At 41.8% G+C, this 16,538-nt stretch overlaps 1 protein-coding gene across 8 annotated transcripts in view; it reads left to right on the forward strand.

The window, feature by feature from the left end:
• Window positions 1-16,538, forward strand: part of ralgps1 (Ral GEF with PH domain and SH3 binding motif 1) — a 315,193-nt gene that overhangs the window by 248,232 nt on the left and 50,423 nt on the right. The window lies entirely within an intron of this gene.

The raw sequence follows: 16,538 nt of genomic DNA on the forward strand, positions 1-16,538 counted from the left end.
TTCTATTATTAACCCCTTTTTGTGGAATAATAAAAAACATCGGATTAAAAAGAATCATTTATGTAAACCAAAAATTGAGGGGGGTCTGTCTCTACCTGACTTTATCCGATATTACTATGTAGCAAATGCCAGAGTGATAATGTTTTATTTTCACTCCTTCCAATATTCTCCTAAATGGCTCGTACTTGAAAGTGAGGACAGTTATCCATACCGACCTGTATCCATCCTAATGGCGCCATCTAGAGTACACAGCTCCAAATGTAATAATAATGTACTAATTCGTGCAACAGTGGACATCTGGAAACAGATAGGTAAGCTTGTTGATTTGAGTTTCTTATATCCACTGATGCCAATCGTCGGAAATCCCTCATTCCCTCCGTCCACTTTAGATTATGCTTTTAATATATGGGAAAGAGCTGGTATTAAGACTTTTTTGGATCTCTACGTTGAGGGTGTTTTTGCTTCCTTCCAACAATTAGTTGACAAGTATGGACTCCCCAAAAATAATTTTTTTTACATATTTACAGGTAAGAGACCATATCCGTAAATGAGTCCCATCATATAAGATAATGTCTCATTCCACTGTTAGGGAAATTATTAGTCGCTCCCTGTACTCTCCTCATCTTATGTCAGATTTCTACAAGTTTACAACAGGACAAAGTTGATACCTCAAACATACGTACACACTGGGAAAGAGATCTTGGCATTATTATTACTGATGAACAATGGAAGATGTTCAATAAACGTTAGACATTGCCTCATGCAATTTAAGATTGTGCACAGGCTACACTATTCTGAAGTGAAATTGCACAGACTGTTTCCTTCTGTGTCACCCTTATGTGAAAAATGTGAGACAAGTGAGACCACTCTCCTAGTCCTAAAATTGAGAATTACTGAATTGATGTTTTCAATATTATTTCTAAAATACTTGGATTCCAAGTGAAACCAGATCCTCAGATAATTATCTTTAATCTGTCTGAGAGTTTGAGTGGTCTCTCTTTGTCCCAACAGCATTTTGTTAACTTCTGTCTCATTTCTGCTAAAAAATGTATATTAATGTTATGGAAGGGGAAAGATGTACCTAATGTTAAAATGTGGATTGCCGATGTTGTTAATTCACTGGAGATGGAGAGGACTAGATATCTTAGGATGGATCAGGCATATAGGTTTGATATAATATGGAAACCATTTATTCTACATCTGCAGGGTACCTCTAACACAGACTAAACTACTAACCTTTTTTGCTTTGTTTTTTTGTCTCTGTTTTTATACTGCTTATATTTAGGTTCTCTGGGTTTTTGTTTGCTTGGGTGGGTGGGATCTATGTTATATTGAATAATAATTTAGACAAATCATTTAAGGTTTTGGACACCTTGCTGAATTTTTTTTGCGTCCCTTTTTTTTCTCCCTTTTCTTTTTTTTTTTGTTTGTGTGCTGCGTGTGTGTGTGTACAATGATGAGACAAATGAAGGAATAACGATGTTGTGTGAGGATTTAATTAATAGCCTGGTCTTCTTCTATTTGCTCTATTCACAGAAGACAGCTGGCCTTTATTTGGGACAGGAAGTTATGAGACAGACCTTCGAAGCCTAGCTATAATAGATATAGTGCAGGTTAGATATATAGAGTATAAGCTTACGACTGGTCCCCCCCACCCCCACCCCCCCCACCCCCCCACCACCACCACCATGTGGTCTGGCACTTTTGCAGACTTCCTCGTGCAGATGCTGAGGCTCTGTCTTGTTTTTGTTTTTTTATCATTTTTACTTTTATTCTGGTTTTCGTTTGTGTGTTTTTTGCTGGTATTATGGATTGTTTGTGTTTGTACTAAAACTATTTGTTGCTGTTGTTGTCATTGTGAGCGTGAATGGCTGTTTGTCTCTATGTGTCAGCCCTGCGATAGTCTGGCGACCTGTCTAGGGTGTACCCTGCCTCTCGCCCAATGTCAGATGGGATAGGCTCCAGCCCCCCCGCGACCCTCAAGAGGATGAAGCAGTTAGAAGATGAATGAATGAATGAATGTTGTTGTCATTGTTCTGTTTTTTTGCTTACATGTTGGTGTTGTATGTCCTTTTTGATGATTAAAAAAATGGTGTATGTAAGTGACGTAACTCACAACAATTTCTCCAAACGCCTGAATAAAAATGTTAAAAAAAAAAAAAAAGAATAATGTAAGCAGTGCTCATTATAATCGCGCAATAATGTGCTATTTAAATCTTAAAAGATTTAGTCTCCCCCTCCCATTCCTAGTAGTGGTATATCCCACACTCTTTCCAACGGGCGGGGCTACCAGCCGTTAGTACTTGGCAGCAGTAGCAGCATGTGGCTGGACCTGGCTGCCCACATCGCGCATCGCTGGGTAAGATGTACACTCACACAGATACAGTTTAACTTACACAAGTTACAACACATCCCATTTACTGTTACAACAAGCCCCAGGCCCAGGCTGATAATATAAACTCTCTGCAACATTTCTCCTGCATTGTTCAAAAGCCAGAGTTTGGTGACAGTCAGAGAGGACAGGAGAGAAAGAAGAGGGAGAGAACAGGACAAGCAGTCAGTGGCGGAGCAGCTCGTAGTTAATATCTGTAGGCTCTCCACCTGTCAGTGAGACAAACATGAAAGACATGCAGTGTAACTGACAAGGAGTGGTCATTACGCGCAACTATTACGCACGGCTGTGACGGAGCGGCTTGTAGCTAATGGGTACCCGTCTGTAGGCTCTCCACCTGTCAGTGAGACAAACATGAAAGACGTGCAGTTTAACTGACAAGGAGCAGCCATTATGCGCGACTATTACGCACGGTTTTGAGGTGCGCAGTGGCAGATCTCACAGCACACTGCTTATAAACCAGTTCACCAGTTTAATTGCAGAAAATGTTTATCTAGCTGCTGGTAAAAAACAAAAAAAACCAAACAAAACGGTTTGCTCCTGCAGCCAGCCAGAGACGAAGGATCCATTCCACACACCTGAGCCAGATGAAAAAGAGGGAGAGAAGGAGAGAGATCGAGTTTCGGTCTTTGATGAATGAAGCCTTATTGTTTTGCTGCTATTAAACAATGAGAGACATGTTTTCTCTGCTTACTTAATAGCATAAATATTCACACTACTGTGCACGGGGAGACAGTGCTCCAGACAGTGCTCCAGACACACTCAGCACCTTGGACAGCACAGCGCACCTGACTGTTGTCGATGTGTACATGTTAATTTGATTTTAATCATTTTGTTTTAAATCTGGACATGTGCAGGTGGACACAGCCAGTGCTGAGAAAGGTCCTATGCCTGCCTGTTAGAGAGACAGAGAAAAGATTAAAGCGTCAAATTGCGGTAAAAGATGCTGTATAACAGACAGGCTACAACTTTTTTTCCTTGTCCCCCCCTGGAATTATTCTCTAAAATTTTACTGTTTATTGTCCCCCCCAACTATGAAATGTGATTTTCGCCCCTGATAATGTTGATCTGTTCTGTACGACATCTATTGCACGTCTGTCCGTCCTGGAAGAGGGATCCCTCCTCAGTTGCTCTTCCTGAGGTTTCTACCGTTTTTTCCCCCATTAAAGGGTTTTTTTTGGGGAGTTTTTCCTTATCCGCTGTGAGGGTCATAAGGACAGAGGGATGTCGTATGGTGTAAAGCCCTGTGAGGCAAATTGTGATTTGTGATATTGGGCTTTATAAATAAAATTGATTGATTGATTGATTGATATTGATAGATAATGTTACATGACATTGACAGTATAGCATGACATACCAATATTAGTTTAAAGCATTCATAAACAGTTTTAACAAGTTGTGCATACAGTCAATCAATTCAATCAATTTTACTTATAAAGCCCAAAATCACAAATCACAATTTGCCTCACAGGGCTTTACAGCATACGACATACAGGATTGACATAGGTTCTTAACCTGCTTATAATGTGCCATATTGACCTTTACTGAGAGACAGACATCCCCCTTGTTTTCAGGGCTCCTTTTTTCAAAACAAATTTTTTGAAGATCAGATCCTGTTTTATAAAGAAAATAATTTAATCTGATCAGAATACTCCAGTAACACAACTGATACAAATCTTTTAAATGTAATTTGGTTTGAGGAGGACAAAAATTAAACCATAGCCAAGGCCTATTTTTAACATAATTCAACCATCTTAAAGTGAAAAATAGAACTATACAGAGGCATGCAAAGGTTTTGGCACCCATGGTCAAAATTTATGTACTGTGAATAGTTAAGTGAGTAGAAGATGAACTGATTTCCAAAAGGCATTAAGTTAAAGATAAAACATGCTTTTCAACATTTTAAGCAAGATCTGTGAGTTATTTTTGTTTTGCACAATTTTAGGGTGAAAAAGAAAAGATGCACCATGCAAAAGTTGAGACACCCCAAGATATTTTAGCTCTCAGACAACTTTTACCAGGGTCTCAGACCTTAATTAGCTTGTAAGGGCTATGGTTTGTTCACATTCATCATAAGGAAAGGCCAGGTGATGCAAATTTCAAAGCTTTATTATTACTCTGACTCCTGAAACCTGCCCACAAAGCAAGAGAAGGCTATAAGAAGATAGCAAAGTGTTTTCGGGTAGCAGTTTCTTCAGCTCATAGTGTAATTAAGAAATGGCATTTAACCCACCTCAAATCTCAGCATCAGAAGTTTGCAAAGGAACATCTAAACAAGCCTGATGCTTTCTGGAAAGAAGTCCTGTGGACTGATGAAGTTACTTTCTTAAGCGAGTGAGTTCAAGTATCTTGGAGTCTTGCTCACAAGTGAGGGCAGAATGGAGCGTGAGATGGATGGGCAGTTTGTTGCGGCTTCTGCAGTGATGTGGGCACTGGACCATCGTGATGAAGAGGGAGATGAGCCAGAAGGCAAAGTTTTACAATTTACTGGTGCATATACGTCCCAACCCTCACCTATGGTCATGAGCTCTGGGTAGTGACCGAAAGACTGAGATTGCAGATATAAGCGGCTGAAATGAGTTTCCTCCATGGGATTCAGCCTTAGAGATAGGATAAGAAGCTCGGACATCCAGAGGGAGCTCGGAGTAGAGCCGCTGCTCCTTCGCATTGAAAGGGGTCAGTTGAGGTGGTTTGGGCATCTGATCAGGATGCCTCCTGGGTGCCTCCTGCTGGAGGTGTTTTTAGGCATGTCCCACTGGAAGGAGGCCCCAGGGAAGACCCAGAACACACTGGAGGATTTCATATCACATCTGGGAATGCCTTGGGGTCCCCCAGGAGGAGCTGAAAAGTGTTGCTGGGGGGAGAGAGACGTCTGGGGTGCTTTGCTGCTGCCCCCCCAAGACCTGGCCCCGGATAAGCAGATGAAAATGGATGGATGGATGGATGGATGGACTGTGTTTTGTAGCTGACGGTGTTTTAGGTTTGCCTGCTGTCTTAAAGTCCAGGGGGAAGCAAAAATAAATGTCAGTTTGTTGAACCACAGATAAATCTGTTATTGACCACCCAGCCAGATTTCAATGATTAAAAAATTGCCAAGTAAATAATATTTGGTTTCAAAATCATGAAAAAAAAATAGCAGTGTTCTCTGAGATGCTTGGGGCCTGTCCACTGAAGCAGCTGAACTAAAGATCAAACCGCTGCCAGGTCACTGCAAAGCCACCTCTAGCACAATAACGGGGTCTGCCCATTGGTCCGACAGCCCATTATTCCGACAACCCATTGGTCCGACATCCCATTGTTCCGACCATATTAAACCCATTGTTCCGAAGTCCCGTTGTTCCGAAATCATCATGATGCCCTGTGGTTAAGGTCTGGCTAGGTTTAGGCACAAAACCAATTGATTAGAGTTAGGAAAAGATCATGGTGTGGGTTAAAATGAAAAAGAAAGTGGCAAACACATAAGCTGTGAGCCTGCTTTGCCTCAAGCCTTTTCCAGCTGACCCAGAGCCGGTCGCGGTGCACCATCAAGGCAGAAATACGCCCGCCGGGAGCCGTTCAGCACCGCGGAGAGCTCTCCACACAACCCAGACCCCGAGTTAATAACAGGAGGTTATGGTGTTTCATTCTCTCCTCTTTATGACACTTGTATCTTGACCAGTAGCCTACTTTTGTTGCGTTTGCTGATCCTCTATGGTACACAAATACAGTATAGCCTAGTATAATCACATATTGGAACAACAGAACGTCGGACTAATGGGATGTCGGATCAATGGGCTGTCGGACCAATGACATGGACCCACAATAACATACATGACCCCCAAGACGAAGAATGATCCTCTGCACAGTGTCAGACTCTCGTTAGCAGCTAAATCTAGCCCTATGAATGTATACATAGTATATGTAATTTCAGCTGGGTAATGTGAACTGCATATATTCTAATCCTCACTCAGAGAAAAGAAAAGGGTCACGTAGCGTAGGGCTATGGCAACACTAAACCCCTGAGCTTGCCTTAGAAGGACTAAATGCACAAACACACTATTTTTAAATATCCAATGGAGGGAGACTCCCACTGCAGCGATAAACGATGTGCAGACGATAAATGAGAGGCAGACTTCCCTCTGTGTCACCAATTATGAGGAAATACAGTGAGTACTGGACGGAGCAGTTAGTGACAACAACCCCACCCACATGGTATGGTTTGCAGTGGAAATGCTAGGGTCTAGGTACCATGCCTGAAGGGTACTTTTGGTTCAAAAGGTACCATACCTTAAGTGTTTGGTGGAAACAGGGCTTAACTTGACTGGTCTTCAGGTTTTGAGTCTGCTAGGAGCAGGCCACATTGAGAGCAGAGCTGCAGCTCCTGCTGTGAACATGCAGAGGTGAGAGAATGGGGGAAGGGCCTAGCAGGTCCTCCTGCCTACATCCTACCTCTTCAGAGGTTCGGGGCAAGAGAGCCCATCAGAAGCTCAGGAGAAAGATAGCAGGAGAGTAGAATCATCTCCCTAAGTGGGCTTGGTGACATCACAGAGTCACATGTCACTGTGACAGTTGTGCCCAATCAAGTTTAAAGACTGAATTCATGGGCCAGGATCTCACTTAAGCCTAGTTCACACTACACTCTTTGCACCCTGACTTTGCGTCGCGGAGACTATCGTAATCTTTTGAGTGTTCATACCTGGCAACGTGTGTTTCTGTCAGCGGGATTCTCGCCAACTGTGTTATGACCTGTGTAACCAGTGTCTCCACCTAGCCCTCGCCGACAGAGCCCCCGATAATGCAGTGACGTCACCAAACTTGGAGACAACACATCATAAAGGCATGGATATTCTTCCCAGTGTTGAATCAGATCTGCCTCCAGGGCCTGGGTCCAAACACAACGTGCTCCCCGTGATCCTGTGGACACCACCATTGTTGTTGTTGCTTGCCGGCTTCAGTGTTGCCAGATCTTGGGAGAGAAACAAGCAATCAGGGCTATGGAAACAAGCCCAAAAGAAGCAACTATCATGCGTTTAAATAATTTATTAGACGGATATATATAGAGAAAGGTGACATTTAGAGAGCAAGCCCAAATAAGCAACTTCACTTTAGAAACCGGACCTGGCAAGTGGCAACTCTGTGGCTTGTCCTCCTCACATTTCTTTCTTCCTCCAGCTTGCTTATGTGGGACGTATCCCGCCTCTCATTGGCTGACGCTCTTTGTCAGTCGTGTCAGACTTCTCCAGTTTTCTAGCATGCCAGATATCCAGTCCCAGTCACAGATGAGGGGGCGACTAGCTCGTAGGCTTGTTCACACATGAGGACTCGTCGTGGCAGACTATCTGCCAACTCACCTCCGACCCAAGGTGGCTCTCAAGAACCTCTGCGATGTCAAAATCGCGGTGAAAATGATGTAATGTGAACTAGGCTTTAGGTGTGGCCATGAGGTATCCTGTGGAGATGAGTGCCAAATGGCTGAACTGCAGCTGCAGAAGCAGCTAAGTGAAATGGGGTGATCAGGTGGGAGTGGCTGGCAGGTAGAGTAAAACTGGGAGAGCAGGGGAGCAGAATGCAGGCTGTGACAGGTAGATATTGTAGCTGTAGCTGCAGTAGTGGGGGTGGGGCTACTTCAAGGAGACAGTGGTGGAGCAGCAGCAGCAAGTGACACCTTAGAAAGGGGGGATGGATGCAGGGGTAGGGTGTCCCCTCCATCAAACCTGTTAAAGAACAGGTTGAAGTTGTTGGCTTTGTCCACATCACCATCCATAACCCAGAATCACAATCAGAATCAGCTTTATTTGCCAAGTACGTGTGTAGATACAAGGAATTTGACTCCGGTACACTTGCTCTCAGTGTACCAGAATTGACATATGTACTCAAATTTAGGCAAGAAGTGGCTGACTATTCTTCTTTGAATAGCCTTTGATGTTCCTCATTGCCTTCCACACCTCTTTGATGTTGTTCTGCTGCAGCCTACTCTCCACCTTCCTTTTGTAGTCCACCTTTGCCTGTCTCATTGTACGTTCACACCAAAAGCTGCCAGAGCTGCAAAGGCGACAGGTCTAATTAATTTTCAATGGACAAGTGGTGACTAGAGGCGTTTTGAGCTGCAAAAGCGATGAGCAGCGGCAGTTTGGCAAATTGAGCTGCAAATGACAGTTGAAGACTGGTTAACTTTATGCAAATTAGCTATGACGCGTTTGAGCTGCAAATGACCAGCAACCAATCGGAATGTAGATGTCCATCGCCTGTGTGGAACCCAGAGAACATCCTCGGAAACTTTTAGTTCCTACCACACATTCATTCCTACTTTAAAAAAAGCAGCAAGCTGTCAAACTGATCAATGTTCAGTTTGAAGTAGCGCTGGAACCTCTCCCCATCCAGCCGCGGCTCCCGCACCAGCCGATGATATTCCCCATGCTGTTCGCAGCCCCGGAGGATATCGTGAACCTAGACCCAATGGTGGCTACCTCTACACAGGTACCACATGGCAGCACAAATTACAAGAGTGTCTTCTTCCATGTTGAATCGATACACAAGTTTGGACAAGCACACGTACTTACACAATTTCTTTGTGTTCTGGAATGCTTGTTATTAGCGGGTGTCAAGTTCTTAAATGTTTCCCATGCAATATCCCCACTTGAAAGGGAGAGAGGCATCTACCAGAGGTCTTAACTGGATTTCACTCAATGACCAGGCCACTTTTCCTTTTTCTTCTTTTATTTTTCAGGTGCAAGCATTTTATGCCATTTGCCATGCGTAGGTGAAAAACCTTTCAATCAAAGAAACACAAAACAGAAAAAAAGTTTAAAGTCTGTACACAATGCAAATGCTATTGCAAATCACCAACAGAAAATAAGTATACAAAATACCAAAAAATAAACACTTAAATATTGTGAAACCCAATCATATTTACATTAAATTACAAATCAAGTGCAAATAAAGTTACCCACTGCTGTAAATGGTTTTAGCATAGTTTCAGGTAAGTATGAATTTCACTACTTTTTAAATATTTATAGTTGTTTTAAATGTATATTTTAATGTGTTTTTAACTTAAATTGTCTCAATGTCTGTATTTTACCATTAAATGTATTTTAACAAGAATTACTTCTTAACCTAATTACAGATTTTTACAGGCTTTTTAACCTTAATTTTTAAAGGGTTTTAACATTAAATTTTATGGTCAAATTTTAATAAAGTGAAATTACAAAATTACACTTTCACAAATTACAAAAAATGCTTACAATTAAAAGTATGTATGAGTATAAATGCTTGAATTGAATCTGTGAATATGAAATGTTTCAAATCATGTTATATTCAAATTGCTCTCCCAATCTACTACTAATTACTTCTGTGACACACCCAATACAATCAACATTCATTGCATAATTCACTAAATGTCAAAGTGAAATACTTTAAGATGTGCTCAACACATACCAATTTAAATTTACAATTTACACATTACATTTTTTAACACATTTCAAAAGTCAGGAGGGAGATTAACAAGCAATCAGTGCACACAGACAATCAGTTACCAAGCCACGCGTTACTGGGCGTCCGACCCCGTGGCTAAGCTAGTGTTAGCACAACCAATTAATCACAATCAACTACCTCCATGCAAAAGTCTCTTCATTAAAAAGTTCAGCATTTACCGGCTGCCTCTCTGGTGTTTTAGACGCTCTCACTCTGCATTGGCTCACTGCAGGATGTGAAGGATGAGGGAACAGATCTACGCCTGCTGTCTGTGTACCTTTGTTTGCTCTTTACCTGTGATGATGTGCGCCTTTAATGGTCCGGGCAGTAACTGGGCGATGGTGCAAAGGTTCCTCCTTCCGGTTTACTGTGGAAGTGGATTCCTCAGCCTTGCATGTCTTTTAGTTACTGTTCAGTTCTTTAGTTTATTCCAGTTTGACCTGACAGCGGGAATGCAATTCATTTGTTCTCCTTATTCATTTGTTCTCCTTATCACCAGTTTAACTAATCGCACTGTAAGCACTCAAACCCAAACCACCCATAGGTTTACAGCTTTTGGGGGGAATAACAAATCCAAAAACTTTTCAGATTACCCAGAATTCTTGAGGGGCGGGGCTGTTTGCTGAAGAACGCTGATCGGTGGAACAAACACGCAGCGTTCCACACTTCCGTGTCAGTGTGTCTGCCGCTGATTGATAAAGGATTGTTACCGAAACCCGGTATTAAATTAGCCCGGGGCTACACTGTCAAAGACCGTAGTATTGATAAGCACTATCGGTATCGGTTCTCCTCTGCGCTCTGTGCCAGCGCTGATCTCCTCCCCACACACACACACACACACAAAATGACTCGTGTTCACGGCAGCTACACTCATTACTGTAAGTGACTGTAAGTAACCCTTAGTGAGTAAGAAACAAATAATTTATCAATACATGTGTCCAGCAGGCACAAACGTGTAAACATGCAGACAGCGATAATCAATATGCTCCATCCACAGTCTCTCATCCACCATCACTAATGTTATGTCTTACACAAGGACTGCACGCTAGTTCAGCTGATAGTGAATTGTTACTAATAAGCTCAAATGACAGCTGTCTGTATGTAGACTAACTTAGTTTGACACTTTTAAACTTAGCTGTTGGCTGAGACAAACAGCCCCAACTCGTAAGCACGTAACCAGCCAAGCTGGCGGAGCCAAATACAGGGCACACGCCGAATCATCTACGTCATCACACTAATTTGTATTAATTTTCTGGAACTTTGTGGTGCGGTGGAAGCGCAAACCACACAGATTACCAGGAATTCTTCTACCCAGGTAAATAAATTCCTGGTAATAAAAGTTCCTGGAAATGTTGGTGGAAAAGGGGCTATTGTAACACATGCTGGCAGCATGGCAGCAGGTTGTGTCTGAGGTTGCTAAGCAACCATAACAAGCACCTAGCCTATTTACTTGAAATCCTGAGTGCAGAGCTGATCTTCTTCCAGGCCCAGTTTGTGTGTAGGCCTATTGTCTGTGGAACAGATGTAAATCTTTGGCATCTCTGCACTAAAATGATGACTGCACTAAACTTTTCTTCCGTATTTATCACAGACTGATATTTAGGGATGAAGGGAAAGATATCTGTTGGCTGTGATTGGTTGTCTCTTCTCACATGACATGCAGTGAGTGCTGCTGAGTTCCAAAAGTTTAACTCAGTTTATCTCAGGGCGCAGCCGTCACACCCTTAAAAATAGGTGCTCCAGAACGAGTGCGTGCCTCGACGGTGCGTGACGGTGTTTCAGCAAGTCTGCTGCATGAGTACAATGAATTTGAGGGCACAAAAAACATAGCATGTGTACGGTCCCTAAAGACGCGGCGTGTGTTGCCCCTCTTGCTGATGCACTGATATGTAAGCAGCATTTTACTGTTGTAGCTGGTTGAGGTGGAGCTAATTTTACCTACTTATATACACTGAGGTAGTTCAATCTTTAACAAAGCATTGTATTTTATAGGCTGATTTGGAGTAATATTTGCCTCTGAAATGTAGCGGAGAAAAGGTATAAAGTGGCAAACAAAGAAAAGGGTAAGCAAAAATATTAAATTTTAAAAAGTACAGCATAATACTACCACCAGTGGACTGAAACTAATTATATTTTGATGACTTCTGCAGTTAAAAAGTGTGCATTTTAAGTGATTTCCCTTTTGTCTTTTATTCACTGTTCAGTGTCGACACATTAAAGGTCCTGTTTTGATTGAACTTGTACATATAGTTGTTTTAATATCTTTTTAGTATGTAATAACTGCAGATTTTGTCCCCCTCATGCTGGTCAGATGAATCATTTGGAGTTATATGACATGGCAGAAAAAGGCTCCTCTGGCGCGGTCCACGGTCTTGCTGTCCCATGCAAAATAAACAAGTGTCATGTACTTCATACACTGCCAAACAGAAGAATTTGGTTAACTCACTTTCTCCATGTACAACAAGTGACTGCAAGATGGCATGGTGCAGTAAAACATGTGCAAGGGAAAAACCAAGAGAAATCCCACATGACATGATCCATTCACACAGTTCATACTTCACTGCATGTAAACAGGGAGAACTCTCTGATGGTGGTGCTGCATGTGATTTAAACTGTGATCATCCCCAGATTATTAGTTCATTGTTCACAGTTTCAGTCTACAATCTTAATCTCAGTCTCAAATCTATACAATACAATGACCCTCAAAAGACTAAAAATGTTTGTGTTTAATCAAACGTTTCATTCCTATAATTGAAACTATAATAACTAATAGAAGTTTGTGTAAAAAGTCTTCCCTTAGAAAATAACTAAAGGGGAAATTCTCCATCCAGTTGCATTTTTTTTTTCCAATATCGTAGATAAACAAATGTACACGGTATCATATCACAGTATACCTTAAAACCAATATATCAATCAATCAATTTTATTTATAAAGCCCAATATCACAAATCACAATTTGCCTCACAGGGCTTTACAGCATACAACATCCCTCTGTCCTTTGGACCCTCACAGTGGATAAGGAAAAACTCCCCCAAAAAAACCCTTTAACGGGGGGAAAAAAATGGTAGAAACCTCAGGAAGAGCAACTGAGGAGCGATCCCTCTTCCAGGACAGACAGACGTACAATAGATGTCGTACAGAACAGATCAGCATAATAAATTAACAGTAAAACAGTAATCCATATGACACAATGAGACAGAAAGAAAGAGAGAGAGAGAGAGAGAGAGAGAGAGAGAGAGAGAGAGAGAGATATGCAGGACAGACGGTAATGACAGTAGCTTACAACAACATTAATGGAAGTAATAATATTATCGTTATAGTTCTGGCTACTGTGGTACAATATGTTGAAAGTATATATTAGTATCTGGCAGTATACATGTGTGATAATAATCATATGTGTATAATAACAGAAGAAGTATGACTAATGACTAATGATGGCAGCAGCAGCAGCAGCAGGAGGCATCTGGCAGGACCACGGCAGCAGCACAACCACACACGTCACGCTATCCAGGCACCGCTGCGATATGAGTTAACCTGAGAGACAGTGGAGCTCAAAGACTCCGGAGAAGAAGCTGAGTTAGTGACATCCAGAATGGCCGAGTTAGCAAGATGCAGTAATAGGATACGAGAGAGAGAGAGAAGGAGAGAAGGTGCCTGGTGTATTATAGGGGGTCCTCTGGTAGACTAGGCCTAAGTCAGCCTAACTAGGGGCTGGTACAAGGCAAGCCTGAGCCAGCCCTAACTATAAGCTTTATCAAAGAAGAAAGTCTTAAGTCTAGTCTTAAATGTGGAGACGGTGTCTGCATGCCAGACCGTAACAGGAAGATGATTCCACAGAAGAGGAGCCTGATAGCTGAAGGCTCTGGCTCCTGATCTACTTTTGGAGACTTTAGGGACCACGAGTAACCCTGCGTTCTCAGAGAGCAGTGTTCTGGTGAGATAATAAGGCACTATGAGCTTTCTAAGATATGACGGAGCTTGACCATTTAGAGCTTTATAAGTTAACAGTAGGATTTTAAATTCAATTCTGGATTTTACAGGGAGCCAGTGCAGAGAAGCTAAAACAGGAGAAATGCGATCTCATTTCTTAATTCCTGTTAGTACACGTACTGCTGCATTCTGAATTAGCTGGAGAGTTTTTAAGGGCTTTCTAGAGCTACCTGATAATAGAGTTACAGTAATCCAGCCTTGAGATAACAAAAGCGTGGACCAATTTTTCTGCATCTTTTCGGGTCAGGATAGGCCTAATTTTCGCAATATTACGCAGATGAAAAAATGCAGTCCGTGAGGTTTGTTTTAAATGAGAATTAAAAGACAAATCTTGATCAAATGTTACTCCGAGGTATCTTACAGTAGTGCTAGAGGCCAGAGCAATGCCATCTAGAGAAACTATGTCATCAGATAAAGAATCTCTGAGTTGTTTGGGGCCAAGAACAATAATTTCAGTTTTGTCTGAATTTAACATCAGGAAATTGGTGCTCATCCAGGTTTTATGTCTTTAAGGCAATTCTGAAGTTTAGTTAATTGATTGCTTTCTTCTGGCTTCATTGATAAATACAACTGTGTATCATCCGCATAACAATGGAAATTTACAGAGTGATTTCTAGTTATGTTACCTAAAGGAAGCATATATAGAGTAAATAGGATTGGTCCGAGCACAGAACCTTGCGGAACTCCAAAACAAACTTTAGTACATAAGGATGATTCATTATGAACGTTAACAAACTGAAAACGATCAGATAAATAAGATTTAAACCAGCTTAGTGCAGAACCTTTTAGGCCAATTAAGTGTTCCAGTCTCTGTAGCAGAATGTGATGGTCAACTGTGTCAAACGCCAAACTAAGATCTAATAAAACAAGTACAGAGACGAGGCCTTTGTCTGAAGCAATCAGAAGGTCATTTGTAATTTTAACTAGTGCTGCCTCAGTGCTATGATGCACTCTAAATCCTGACTAACATTCCTCAAATAAATTATTATCATGGAGGAAAATCATACAGCTGGTCTCCAACTACTTTCTCAAGGATCTTTGAAAGAAAGGGAAGATTAGATATTGGTCTATAGTTACACCTCTGGATCCCGGGTGGGTTTTTTTGGCCCTCCCTGAATAAATAAAGGTAAAGGTAAGATATAGATTATATTTTGACTGTGCCGCTGGGCAGCACGGTGGTGTGGTGGTTAGCACTCTCGCCTCACAGCAAGAGGTTTGCCGATTCGATCCCGGGCGTGGGAGCCCTTCTGTGCGGAGTTTGCATGTTCTCCCCGTGTCAGCGTGGGTTTTCTCCGGGCACTCCAGCTTCCTCCTACAGTCCAAAGACATGCAGACTGGGGACTAGGTTTATTGATAACTCTAAATTGTCCATAGGTGTGAATGTGAGCGTGAATGGTTGTTTGGCTCTATTTGTCAGCCCTGCGATAGTCTGGCGACCTGTGCAGGGTGTACCCTGCCTCTCGCCTGATGTCAGCTGGGATAGGCTCCAGCCCCCCCGCGACCCTCAAGAGTATGAAGCGGTTAGAAGATGAATGAATGAATGTATTTTCACTGCCATGACAGTTATTGTATAGTATATTAACAATAATTCTGTAATACCATGACACTAATATTTCCTGAGATGGTTATTGTACTGTGGAAATCTCATATTGTTGTAACCCCAGAATGTGTCAAGATGTCAACACAATCATTTGTCCCATTCAGTGATGATGTTTCTTATTATGTGTCTCTCAGTCTTCAACCTGTAGTCACATATTGTGCAGCTGAATATGCTGCATGTCCCTCTCCTCAGTCTGTTGTTTTTCATTGTTATCTAAATCTGTGAAGTTTGGGATTAACAATTCAAATTTCTTCAAGTATTCCACTGTGAAGTTGTCATATTTGTCACATTTTAAGAGGAAGTACATCTCTGTCTCTCCTTTTCCTGAGCACAGACTCTTTCTTCTGCTGGTAATCAGGACTTCCTTTCTTAATGGATAGACTGTGGTCACTCAGTCTGTATCTTGTCAGGATCTGTCTCTGCTTTATATCTCTGATAGTAAAGAGATACTCTGTCAATTTATGTTCATGGTTTAGGGCCAGATTGGAATTTTAGTTAGTTCTTCTGTTAACTGAATCATTGTGTGTACTCTGATTAGTGGTTGGAAAGCAGTGTTGGCCTGAGGTTGAACAGTATTGGATCTTATTTAATCAGTGAGTCTCAGGGTCAGCTGAAAGAAAGGACTCTTTTGGGGGTTCAGTTCCTGGGTTTGTAGTGCCTGAAATCTCAGTGTATCCTTGGTGCTCAATTTGAGATGTGACCAAAATGTATGTGTTCTTTCTTGACATCAAATAAGCAGTGGACAGCAGGCTAATTGTGCTCTGCATGCATGGATTCTCTGGATGTTTATTATGGACCTACAGATTGCTGTCTGCAGGGCCTCTATGTTAGGCTTGTGCCATCTGATGTAGTCCTGATGACTGAGGAGACTCCAAACTTAATCATAAAGGGTGATTTTTTTTTTCCTGAGATCTGGGCTTTTTTAAAAGCATGATTTTAGATTTTTTTAAAGTTGACTGACAGGCAGTGTTAATTTTGACAGCAATTTTAGATTTAGTCTTAGTCTTGAGATGAAAATTCTCATTAGTTTTAGTCACATTTTAGTCATTTGTCATCTGTCTCAACTCCTCCCTGAAAACCATACAACCCTCTTCCTTTGTCAGCTTC

This window comes from Epinephelus fuscoguttatus, linkage group LG18 (genome assembly GCF_011397635.1).
Source record: "Epinephelus fuscoguttatus linkage group LG18, E.fuscoguttatus.final_Chr_v1".
NCBI lineage: Eukaryota > Metazoa > Chordata > Actinopteri > Perciformes > Serranidae > Epinephelus > Epinephelus fuscoguttatus.